Source organism: Pteropus medius, unplaced genomic scaffold (assembly GCF_902729225.1).
Source record: "Pteropus medius unplaced genomic scaffold, Ma_sr-lr_union100, whole genome shotgun sequence".
Lineage (NCBI taxonomy): Eukaryota > Metazoa > Chordata > Mammalia > Chiroptera > Pteropodidae > Pteropus > Pteropus medius.
Window position 1 is genome coordinate 13,050,352 of NW_024346062.1, and position 13,695 is coordinate 13,064,046.

The 13,695-nt window shown below is 37.2% G+C and overlaps 1 protein-coding gene and 1 long non-coding RNA gene across 24 annotated transcripts in view; both read right to left on the bottom strand.

The window, feature by feature from the left end:
- The window catches only part of MCTP1 (multiple C2 and transmembrane domain containing 1), a 447,851-nt gene that overhangs the window by 117,215 nt on the left and 316,941 nt on the right, over positions 1-13,695 (bottom strand). The window lies entirely within an intron of this gene.
- Positions 11,899-13,377, bottom strand: LOC120612545 (uncharacterized). The gene is made up of 2 exons (XR_005655480.1): positions 12,472-13,377; positions 11,899-12,222 (listed from the first exon to the last, which is right to left on the bottom strand). It is a non-coding gene; the product is annotated as an uncharacterized LOC120612545 (long non-coding RNA).

Sequence of the window (13,695 nt, forward strand, 5' to 3'; positions counted from 1 at the left end):
TGAATATATAGGTATTTACTTCTTTCAAATAACAGATGAGAATTTATTAATACCAATAATATTCAGGCTAGAGAGCAGGGAAAAGGGAAAGTTCTAAGGAAAAAATACTTCCATGGAAAATTTTACTGATCAAATAGCAACCTAGGACAGTTTCTTTAATGAACCTGCTGATATTTGATTAGGTATTAAAAGATTTCTAAAAACTAGGGCAATCCCAAGGGTTCTGAGGTTTCTGTGATATTCTTAATTAATTCCACTTTGAGTTCATTATTCACAACTGCTGTGAGATAATAAAAGGTCTGCAATCTCTTTACACAAATGTTTGGGAGTTATTTTATAGTGTAGTTTCTCCTTGCATAAACTATTTATTCTAAACTAGAATAGAAGATACCGCTTATTACCTCACCAAAGGAGTGAGAAAAGTTATCTGGCTCTACCCCTACTTTCTTCTGTGTAGGAAAAGAAAGTTTGCAAGTTATCACCAACACCTTCACCAAGACAACAGAGCCCTTTCCTCCTCAGTTTCCGCAGCTTCATTTCTACCTAGGGTTTTTTTTTTTTTTTTTTTTTTTGCTGGGGAAATATGCCAGTGATTTCTTTGATCGACAACTTAAACATTTAGATCTCCCTCTCTAAATTGCTTTTAAAAAGTGTACTTGGCTTGAGTCTTAGTTTCCAACTATCCTTTGACTTTTCCCCTCAATCATTTTTGACACAGGTTCTCTTCTCTTGCCTTAGACCATCTGCACACGTGCACGCGTGCACTCACCCCCCACCCCCTTCAGAATGACTTCATGACAAGTCATCTGATTCTGAACACTACCTTAAATTTCAGCTGCCCTGTTGGCTCCTGTACTTACAAAGTCTGAATTTTTCGTGGGCCCTTGTAGTGCAATTTTTGACACATCATTAAGTTCCCTTTTTATTGGGAGCCTAAGGGCATATTTAGGCTCACTGTGAAGAGCTGGCCTAAATAACGGTTAAAACGTTAAAACACGTGTCATGAGCTGCAAGGGGCTTGTTTGCCAGCAGGGCAAACAGTTCACTACAGCTCAAGCAATCCCTTACTACAGGGTGGGTAGAGATAATGAGATAACCACACAACACAAGTGAGTTGTTCATCTTTGTTGTCAAGCATCTAAGAACACAGTTATCTCAGTAGGATGGTGCACCCCGGAGAGTTCTATCTTTCAGAAGGTAAAGAAAAACAGTCCAAGAAAACACACCCAAAAAATAAAAGCAAAAAAGAGTTCTGAAGAATTTTTTAAAGCAAAATTTCAGCTGTATTAAAACTTATTGAATCAGGCCAGTAAGTTCTGAGTGCCTTTTTTTACAATGTTTTATTTTAATTGTATGCAGATTTATTCTAATGTTATGATGCTAATCAACCTGTGTAGCTATAATAAAGGCAATGTCAACACTTCATCAACTAATCACACTGCTTCTTTCATCCCAGACATTGTATCCTCCCTACACAACACCAAAGTACTATAAAAATTATTTATACAAATAAACTATTATCTAAAGACTGAAAAGGCATAATAAATTATGTGTAATATGGCCCAATTATGTGGTAATTTCTTTGTTTTAATTATTTGCATAGTTTTAATGAAGAGGTTGCTAGAAGGTAGAACCATTTTTACATCTAATGGAAAAAAACAAATTTGTTTTTAAGAATGAAAACAAAGATAATTAGCTCTTAAATTAGAGGCATACTAATATATGCATGTTCCTAAATTATTACCAGTATTATTACTTTGTTTGTGCTATCAAAACTTTTCTCTGGAGCTCTGATGTTGGCTATTCAAGTTATTTTTCCCATTTCTGTTAAATGTATTAATATCTTGTTGTTCATCAAGTGCCAAAATAAAGGTTAAAAAAGTTCCCTAGTTTATCTACAGAAGAAAAATTGGGGTGGGTGATGACAACTATGATCTTTCAAGATGCAATTTACAAATGCATAATAACTTAAGAAAGTGAGAAAAAAAATAGATTTATCAAGAAAAGAGAGAACTATCCTAAATTCAACACAGCAAATCAGCAAATTTCTTCAGGGAAAGACATCAAATTTGAAAGGCATCAATACTTTTCTGCTGTCACCAAACTGTTATTTATGCTCATGTGCCAGCTGGATTTGTGTATGTGCGTGCATAATCTCTTTCTCACCACTGATGTCATCATTAAAGCTGTGCAAGAATGTGATTTTCGCTTTGCACGATCTTCAGGGGAGACTTGGACATTATGGTGAAAGTTTGTGACAAGTTTGTAAAGTAAGAAATGTGAGCTTTAAGGTGGCGACATTTCACCACCGCAAAATAGAAAAAGCATCCTTAACTGCTTTATTTTGCCTGTCCAGCCCACATTGAAGAAACCACATAGAGCAACTGCAGAGCAATAGTTAACTACTTTCTTTTAGTGGAGAGAAGAAAGACGTTTAGTATTACCTACTTAACACTCCCCAGAACTAGTTGCCCTTTCTGAATTTTTAAGAATATTCCAGAATTCAAGATTTTTTGTTTTTTTTGTTTTTTGTTTTTACAATGCACAGAAAGATACTGACCACCAGACAACTGTTTCTCAAAGCTGAAACTAATACTGCTTTTTATTGCTGTAAGTCTTATTTATGAGGTGTAGGAGGACTTCGAGATACTATGACTCTTAGAAACTTTTGTTTATGAAATTTCGAAGCTACAATGAATTAATTTTCAGACTAGGTGGCAATAATCAGGAACAAAGAGACATCATTTGGCAATCCAAAAGCAGTTGATTTTAGAGTTGGAGATCATGGATTGTAGAGGTGACAACCGTACAGTGTGGAAGGTGGAGCCTATGAAAGGGGTCTCTCCTCTATCATTAACATGGCTTCACTCAATATTCATTTTTTTGCTGACCTGACAGTTCCTTAATCCAGGGAACATGTTCTCTCTTTCAGTGATTTTCAGCTTTTCCAGACACAATCTAACTGAAATAACATATGTCCCCCAAAAAACTTTGATAGGAGACCTAGTTAACCGGATTACATGACGATGTGAGGTTGTTGCTCATTATCTTTTAGTTGGCAGTTACACATGCATAGCTTTGAGGGACTGGGTGCTGGGAAAGGGATTTTGAGGGAAGGTGAACTGATTACCTTGTGTCTCCTTTGGGAGTGGCTCAGTGAGTAGACCTCTTTCTTACATTTTCTTAGTCTCGCAGAACCCTACAAGGTAGTTATGAGTTTCCCCATTCTAACAAAGGAGTTAACTGAAGATTAACTTGTCCAAGGCGAAAAGTGTAACAGAAACTAGTGGGGTACAACAGTCTGGGTGTGAAACCTGGCTCTGCCCTACTAACTCTGTCGGTGCCTGACCCATCCATCATATGTACCCACTAAAGAAGTTGCTTCGGCCTGTGCTGTGATCCTCAGGACTTTTCATAATTTGCATCCAGGTTGTCTTACTTCAAAAGCTCTTGTCCTTTCTTCAACATACTTCTTCAAACTGGATTATGGAAAGAGATGAATGAAAGAGCAAACCCATTCTATGTCTGCATTTACCATTGAGAGATGCCAATGGTATACAAAGTGCTAACCAATCCTCAAGGGCTTACTATCCAGCTGGGGAGAAAAAACACACACATAGGAGTGTTTCAATACATAAAACATGGTATTGTGTTGTTAGGTGGCAGAATGAACAGTAAAGACAGAAAGCACTTTAGGAGTTAAGGGGTTTTCATTACTACATTTCTTCACCTTCTTTCTAGTCTCCTGTGCTTTTCTGGTTACCATGGAGGCTGGAATCAACTCAGATTCTTTATAAAGACACTCAGGGTTGAGACTTAATGCTGGAAGGTTTACACTATGAAATTCCCTTTCCCTAGTGATTTTATGATTCCACAGCCTTTGTCTTTGGAATAAATTTGAAAGACCCTCCTGATTGCTCATGGTTTTGTTCCAAGCGGCAACCTTAGTTTCTCGTATAAACTGGAGCTGATAAAATTTGTAATTTCCTATTTATAACATTTTGCTTCTCTTAGACAAAAGGACAAGATAAGCAAGGTAATTATTGGATTCTGCTCTGCAGTTTAAAAATCACAGGCTTAAAAATTATGGGGTCATTTGCATCCCAGGAAGCAAAGAGGTTTTGACTGAGAATATACTCTGCTGTATACAGGACGATCAGTAACGCCAATCTTAAGAGCTTTTCCCCTAAACACAAAATCTTACTAAAAATCTGACTTTTACTCTTTCCAGTAAGATTCTACGGTTTTGACAGAAGTAAAAATGAGTCACATTGTCCCTGGAGGAGCAGCAGAGCATGGTGCTTCAGAACAAAGCTGGAAGCTAGTCTGTTTGGGTATGAGAACCACTACTTAGCAGCTCTGGGTCCCTGAGCAAATTACTTCATTTCTGTCCCCAGTCTCTTCATCTGTATGTAAAGTAACGATAATGGGAGTAACTACCATAAGAGATTGCTATGAGGGTTAAATGAGTTACTACTTATAAACTTATAAAGTCCTTAGAACAAAGCCTGGCACAGTAAGCACAATTTACGTGCAGGTTAAGTGATTTGAGAGAGTTGAGCTTGCTTGTACATTTCTGGAGCTAGTTTTAAGCTTCTCTTCAGTTAGAGGGATAAAAAAGTAAATATCTGAAATGTGAAGCCCTGGGATCTGAGGGTGGTGATTGAGGCACTGGTTAATTGATTAGTCATCTCTTACTGTAGAATGAGTCTTGATAAGAGCCCCCAAATCAGATTACTCCTCATGCTCAAGTCAGGGTAAAGAATTAATCTGTATATTTAACATTATGCTTGCAAGGAGTAAGACAGATATCCCGAGGCACAGCTCTTGGATATTTAAACATTCCTTTACATACCACTATTTGATTTAAGGCAGTGATTTGTTAACTGGGTCAACTATAACACATATCCCTTCCTTTTTTTGGAAATACACCTGTTTCTGGGATTTGATTTGGCTCTTAATTCAAACAAACCTCCAAGTGCTCTGAAACAAAATCAACCTAAAATTATACACTTATCTAGAGTTACATTTAGGCCATATGGTTTAAGTTGTCCAAATGTCACAGAAGCAACAGCAGCAGCCATCATCATACTTTACACTTATCCAGCATCTTTCCTGCCAGAATATTACATGTTATAAAAGTTTCATTAAGACAGAGGTGTTAACCTTAATTCTAAAAGGACAGTCACTTAACTGCTGTGTTTTGGTTTAGCTCTGTTTCAAAGTGAATTGCTACATAAGAGTTTCTCAAAGTCCGTTTTAGTTTCGTGTTGGTATTCCTATAACTGATAGTATCTAAACTGTGAACTCCTATGATATGGAAAAGAGATGGGAGGCATATAGGACCAACACCTTTTTCTTGGGTCTGAGAAGATTCAACTATTGGACTCACTGTATTAGAGTCAGAACACTAACTGGGATGTCATTTCTAGAAACTCCTATAAAATGCATTGGAAAAATCTGGGCAGTGAGGACGTCAAAGTGTATCACCTTAAGTCTTTACCCATCAGAACTTGAAATTCTTTATCAGATGACCAGACCTTCTCCCTAGCATTCAGCACAGGCCGGATATATAGGATGTGCTCTATAAATAAATCTCAAGTGGACAAATAAATGCATTAGATGCATAATTAACCTGTTTGTAACAACCAAAGAATTTTACGGTTTATATTTGGAGTAGATGTGATGAATTTAGGTAGTCAATAAGATGATGTCAGACAAGGAAGATGATGATTGGGGGCGGGGGCAGACGTGGACAGGTTGGACTGAAGGGAACCTAAGAGCTGTTAATGTTAAATTCTCTTAAGTGTTATAGTGTGACTCAAGGCAAAAGTCCATCATTTTTCCTAGGATTAGCTCAATGGTATTGTCTCTGGAATTATCTAGGCTGGAATGCTGCAAGGATATATGCTTGCCTGCTCATTAACCAACTTAACCAATCAACCAACTGATCAGCCAAGCCATATGCTGAGTGCTAAAACACAGAAATGAATACTTTTCTCAGATGCCATCCCTGTAGTCAGTAAGCTCACAGTAAAAGGCAAGAGCTCAAAATTCAATCTTCTGAAACATGTCACAGATTTTACCCAGTACAGGTACTTGACCATCAACCCCAAGTCGTAGTCACTGCCTGAATATCCAGAAATTTTTAGAATCAACTGTAACCATGCCTTCGGGTAAATATCCCACTACTCCCAGATTCTGCTTTACCTGCTACCCCAGAATAGGACATTAAGGAGATGATGGACAATGAGAAGAAAATGCAAACAATATTAATAAGAAAGCAGGACAAAATTGAGAGGATATTAAGCCAATATGTAGTATTTTCCCTGTAGTCAAGTTTTCACCTGGAATAGCAAAAAAAATCTCCAGGGTCTACACGGCAGTTTGCTGAGGTTAGGCAGTGATAAGGATAAGCAAGAAAGGAAACTTTTTTTAATTGGTAGTAATTTTTTAAAAAATATAAAGAAAATATTCCAGAATAGAATGGCTAAGTCATATTCATTTAAAAATAAGAGACTTCAAAAATAAATGTCTTGCCCAACATGGTCCCTCTCAGACTGGGCCAGCACAGGCCTCTTTAGAATGGATGGATGTTCACTCTGCACTACTGATGGGGCATCTGGAAAGCACTGAGATGCAAACCCAAATAGAGTTTGAAGCCCGGCTCTAGCACTAACTATGATCTTAGACAAATTTGTTTTTCAGAGTTCTGCTTTCCTCTTCCATGAAATGCTAAAATAACAGCACCTTCCTTAGAAGATGATTATAAAGATCACACGATGACATTTGCACTCTGCCAGGCATTTAATATACGCTCAATATTTACTCTCCCTAATTGAAACCAATTCACACATATAATTCTAGGACTTTCTATGCCCTCAATAATTCTGTCCTCTGGTAATAATTAGAGATCTAGAGTAATGACCTCAGGCTAAGCACTAGAAATGACTGCATCTAACCACCACAGGGGATACAAAGCCAAGCCCTTTGAACAAAATTTGAATCCCCGTAAATGACTCCCATATGCTAAAACTGGGTTGGGTTCAAAGTGACACCCATCTTAAACTCAAATCATGTAGCTAGGAAAAATCCCCCTTTCCTCAACTCTCAGGGGGATTCTTGGAGCCATCGAAGTAAGTCTGATAGTAGAAGAAACAATAAGGAGAGAATGCAAACAGTATTAAGAAAGCAGGACAAAATTGAGAGAAGCTTAGAATAGAGAGAAACAGATGACAAACAGCATCCTTTTCCTTCCTTTCTCATTCTCTAGTTGCAACATTAGGGACCTGGGATGATGAGTGTGAGACAAGTTTTGCTTGGATCTTCCAAGAGATAAGCTTATAATGTAAGCATATTTTGACCCTATTAGGGCCATGTGACTGGGGCTCTTATCTCTTAGGCTACTCTAGATTTCTTAGGGCTCTCATCTTTTCCCTGTAACCTCTTTGTTTTTTACTTCATATTTCAGGTTGAGAGAGGGAGACACCTGGACTGATCAAGGCTTACTAGCCATGAACTATTATGCAAGTGATTTAAACTCACAGGACTCTGCTTCCACTTCTGAAATAAGAGTAGCACTATCACAGGATTCAAGTACTCTTGTAAGAGCAAAATAGTCTAATATCTGCAATGTAATCTAGATAGTAATACCTCCTAATTTCTAGAAAGGTGGTATTACCATCTGAAAGGTAGGTAGCTAGATTTGTTTTGAAGTATTTGAATATTAAACAAGCTGTTTTTACTGAACATCTATGTTCATTTGAGGTGGCTTTGGGGCGGGACATGGGGGTTGTTGTTGATTGAGTATCACTCTTAGGTTTGGCCACTTCAGATAAGACATTTAAGTAGTTGGCACAGAGTAAGTGCTCAATATGGGAAGCATCTTTGACATTAAAGTGCTACAGGAGACAGAAAAACAGAGCTGGCTGTCTGGTGTGCATCCTGGGCTTAAAGGAGAGAAATAGATGGGTCCTTCCCTCATCCCTCTAGGATTGCCAGCCCAGTTCATTAGAGAATGGAGAAAGGCTTTCAAGGACACATCTCTGGAGTAGAAATTTTGACCTGAAAATAATGGTATTGCAAAGTACTTAATAGATTGGCAACCTCAGAAACAATGGTGGCAAAAGGTAATTTAAGTTCCAAATCTATAGTCAATCACGAAGATTGGCACTTAGATTGGAAAAACTCTTATTACATAACTTTTTTCCATGAAAATAGCTGGAAAGAAAAGCTGATTTTCTATGCTGTTGCTGCTCACCATTTCATAGTGGCACAACTCCCACCCCAAATGTTGTGGAACTGTATTCAGCATAGATTTGTTTTTCAGCTCTTCTACCCTGTCCATTTTCCAACAGCTGATTAGTCTCCCTGGGATGTAGACACATCTCTGATCAAGAGCTGCTTGGCTCTTGCCCGTTCTCACACATGCATCCCAATATCCACATTACGTATAATAGACATTCTTATATGTACATACATAAACATTGGTATGCATATATGTTCCCAATACTATGTTCAAAGACACATTCCAAATGGATGTATATATGCACTCATATACATATAGAAATCCAACTGGATTCCCAGAGGGAAATGTGGAACACATTGTTAAAATGTCTGTCATCCATGTAAGAGAAACAGAAATGAGCTGGGCATTAAATTTGCATACAGCCCCAAGCACAGAGGTTCCTGTATGTGTACTGTTCTCCTGTTCTTGATGATGGGCATATCTGACAGAAAGATTCTGTCAGGATTAGCTCAGGAAAAACACCCCCAAGGAGATAATTTGAAGACATACTGAGAATTTGCCTCAGTACATGAAAATAAACATGAAATCCTCAGCACTCTCTGCACATCGAGAAGTTCCCACCAACACTCGCTGCACACCGGGGGATAATCTACTGGAGCTAATTAACACACAGTCATACACAACGCTGTTAGAAGTGGTTGCCACTTAGGACTGATTTAGTTGCTGCAGTGCTTAAAAGAGACTTGAGAAGGTTTTTGTGTAAATGTGTGAGGAAAGGAGAGGAAATAGAAGTGTAAAAACAGCTGCAAAACTAAATGGTGCTAAGGCCTTTCCCTCCCCGCCCCCCCGGAAGACATTCAGGAAAGTTATTGAGAAACCATTAGCACTCCAGTAAAGAAAGCTTTTTACTTGATTTTATGTTACGCACACATTGCAGAGTCTATAGATTGTGGCTATGAAAAAGGGCGTTTTACTTCATAAGCAAACAAGCTCATTAAATGCTGACATATGGATCGTGTCATCTAAAAAAACAACAATCTTTTCTATGTCTACTTCTTGCTTTATTTTATCTTTCTGATTTATGTAAAATTTCAGCAGTTATTAAGTAGTAATAGGTCATGGAAAAAAATCAAGGAATAAAGGGTCACTAACAATTTCTTTTTATTAAACTTTGTGATATCATAAGGATAGAACAAATCTAACTTAAAAATGTTCTTCCTCAAAGTGAATGTTACAGATGCTATCTTATGAATAAACTATCTCTAATAATCGCAATAGTAAAATATCACAACTGAGTAAATAAAGAGCCTTTAGCAACCTGCTTTTTATTACTGAAACATGATGAAAATAATACAGAACAGACCATTAGTGTAAACTCCATTATTTCAGGGTTTGTGAAAATTTAGAGTTGCAATTGATTCTTTTGCCCTGATAAAAGGATTTACTAAAGAAAATTATAATAACGTAAAAAGGATTTCAGGGGATAGTATGTTTATTTTGGATTGGAGAATCTAACTTTTTATTTTTAGCTATCCCATTTGTATCCAAAATAGCTAGAAATCATTCTTGATTAAGGGTAATTCTATTTGGCTGTGTTTTGCTATCCATTAGTTGAGACACTATTAAGAATAAAACCTATGTGAACAAAATTCTGTAAAATATATTTTTCCATCAGGTTAGATAAGCCTACAAAATAAAATACAACAAAAATGAGCTAACACTGAGTAGCTGCTATGTACAAAGCCCTCTACCACATCCTGAGTCGAATAGAAAAACAAATGCAACCTCGTCTCTATTCTCTGTAGGCTCAAACCCAGGAGGGCAGACAGACACATTTGCAAAGAATTAGAGAACGGCAAACAGGTTCATCTTGAGAATCAGCTGTAAATAACTGGTGGTGGTTACTTGGAGTGTTTTTGTTGAGATATGATATCTATGTGTGCTCAATTTATAATGTCTGCCAAGAGAAAGGGCATCAGAAGTAGTAAAATATAGGCAATGTCACTACCAACTCTGGCCTAGAAGACTGAATGTCAAGGTAGCATGCAACCATATGTAAGAAATAAGGTTAGAATGGTTACTTTCTAAATCTTTCAAAAAACAACAAATTGTTAACAATGGTTTTGGGACCACTGATTGTGCTTCCTTGTATGAATTTTAGAGTGGTTTATATAGAAAATAAAAGCATAAACAAAATGTTCAATTCTAAAGCTGAAGGTACAAAAGCTTACAAAGTGTCATGTAAATGAAAGTGAGAAATTACTTTGAATTGGATGCAATACTATGCAGGTCCTGGGAATTTGCCATTTGGGACCAGCATATCTGAATGAGGCAAACCAGCTGCTTATTAGGTAAAGAGAAAGGTTGTGTTTTAGCAAAAATAAAGATTTTTTTTTTTTTTTTGCTATGTCTCTAAATGTTAAAAAAGATTAGCTAGAAGCAGCTGCTTCGTCTACTCTAAATAGAACAGATACCAAGTACCAAAAGGACTAGGAAAGGACTCTTCCTATAATTCGCCTGTCTGCTTCTTGGATGTTTCCCCATTAACAGTGTCATAAAGTGACGTTAGGAAATAAGGTCACTCCAGTCTTTATAAGTTAAAGAAATAAGGAAAAAATTTTTAATATTTCAAGAAATATGTGGACCTTTCATTTGTTATTCATTCCACTGATTTACTTCTACGGCTACACTCATCTGCTCCAAGAGCACCCAAACCCTACGGATGCCACTTAGAGAGGCTACTTTTCCTTCTGGGTCTAAGGCATAGAAATGCACGGAGAGAGAAAGATAGATGAGTGTCAGGATGTCAGTCTCAATGAAATCTTGGCAGCTCCCCAAGTCCAGTTGTAGGAACATTTTTCTGAACCTCCTTCACTCACAAACTTTACTTTATATTGATGTTTAAAAAAAAAAAATGACTCTTTACCGTGTCGTTCTCCTCCTCCCACGGCAATTTCTGGTTGCTTTCTTCAGTCTTTTAAAACTCTGCCTCCTTTCCTCTTGGTTTTAGTTCTTCCTTCTCCAATGTATTACATATCCTTTTGTGGAAGGATCCTATGGGTTTTCAATCCTGATTTCACATTAGAATAACCTGAGAGCAGCTGGATTTTACTCATTATACCTGAGTTCTATCCAAGACCAGTTAAATCGGAATCACTTAAGAGCAGAAACCGGTGTGTGTATACTTCTAATGCATCCCAGGTAATTCTAATGAGCATCCAGTAGAGTGTATTGTAGTAGACCAGTGGTTCTCAGAGTGTGGTCCCTACGTCATGAGCATCACCTGTAAACTTGTTAAAAATGCAAATACTCGAGCTTTACTTCCACAATACTACATCAGAAACCTTGAGATCGGAGCCCAGGTTCATTTTTAAGAGCCTTGCAAGTGATTCTGAAACATGCTAAACTTTGAAATACAGTGTGCTAGATCACTGACATTTGTATTGTCTAGATTAAGACTTTTCATAAGGCTTTATTTAAAGTGTGATCCCCAGCCAGTAGCATCAGGATCACCTAAGAGCTCTACCCTTGGCCTACTGAGGTTTTTAATCTGGTTTTTAACAAGATCTCCAGGTGACATCTATGTAGATCAAAGGTTAAGAAGCTCTGTTCTAAGAACTTATTCAAAGTTTCACACATTCCGCCAAAGAGTTGGCTGCTGATTTTATTTATAAATGTAATAGTAATCATGCCTCAAGAATGGAACCCTTTATTCTTTAGTTATTAAACGAGAAACAAAATTGTTTTTTCCAATGTGGTGACGAGTCTAAGCCTTTTTCTATACTTCTGTTTCTGTTCCAGATGTATTTTCACATCTCCTGAGAAAATGAAGAAATGAAAGATCAAAATTCCTTATGTTTTTCTTAGTTCTGAGATGTATCCATTTTATTTCCTTGGAAATAGGATCTCTGAGGTTCGACAGAGAAAGTTGGTTTCTTTGTTCTGCAACCTCTCCCACACACAAGAAGGGATCTCTGGTGACAAAATAAAAATATTTATTGAGCATATTAAGAAGTAGCAATGTGTGGATTTGTATGTATAATGAGGGTGGATAAATTAGAGAGAGAAATGTCATTCCCATTAAGTCAAGTTCATCACCCCTTAAGGTCAGCCATGGTGTGAGGATGCCCCAGACTTCTCTATAACAGAGAGAGCTCTGTTGCTTCTTGTGATTATTCTAAAACTATGAGAACCAGTGTAATGGCAATAGCTCACAAACCCACCTGCTTAAGCACCTGTTTTTCCACTCTTCTATTTTCATCTGCAACTTCAGCTTCATTTAGCTCAGATAAGAACTGATCCCTTGAAATTGAAGGTCCTTCACCAGTTTGGTATCCTAGCTTAAGCCTTGATTTGGGAGGGGTAGTGAGCAAGTGGAGAGAAGGCGGGTCAGAGGATCTACATTTTTAGCTAACAGAAAGAACATTTTCAGAGTTGAAAAGAGCGCACTAAAAAATAATGATTTAAAATTATGCCCGAATCTGATTAAAATCAATATGTAAATCAACTACACTTAATAAAGGATTATGTCATTGAATCTTACATCCAGAAAGTCTTAGAAGAATAAAGGATTCAAAATCAAATGTGTAACACTAAGAAATGAAAAAGCCTCCCTACCACATTAAAGTTAGTTTTCTCATCCCAGTTTCACCAGTAGGTTCGAAACTCCTTCATCACTTAAGTTATTTCTTTCTGAGCGTTCCTCCCGCCTTTCCCCCGCCCCCAGATCTGAGGGGTTACCCTGTGAGAAAATGACTTCTCTATCTGATCACTTAAGATGTGAATATTTGTTGTGAACCAGCTGCAGCTCTAATAACCACTGATCCATGGAATCAAAGGCTACTCCTCACAAACAATAAGCTCTTCTTGTTCCTGAAACTGCACTCTGTAACCTTTGCAAGTATTAGAAAAAGTGGGCATGACAGGTCCAAAATGCCATCACAGCCATAAGTTTCTTATGATTGGATTAATTTCAGACTTTACAAAAATAAGTAGTTGAAGTTTTATCAACAAAGGTGATAACTAATGATATATAATTTCTAGTACTATGGGGCAATTTTTGCCAAATAAGATGTATTGCCAATTTGGTTAACAGCGGACACTTAAAATGCTGACAGTTTAAAATATGTTTCCATTTAAATCTAATATTCCATATTAAGAAACACAATCATTCAGAAACAATTTGTTCTAAGGATCCCTCAAATAAACCAAGCTTCGTTTTCTAAAATCCAATGAGTTCCTTGGTAGCAAAGGAATATATATGAGGATAAGGGTTTATAATTTTTTTTGAACACCACAAAAACAGCATGGAATTAGACATTCACAAGTATGAAATATTAACTTAAAAGTAAAATACACTGATGAGATTTCAGTGTAATTAAAATCCATTCTGCTCCTCAACAAGCTGTTACTTTAATAAAATATGTTTTCACAGTCAGGTCCTAACC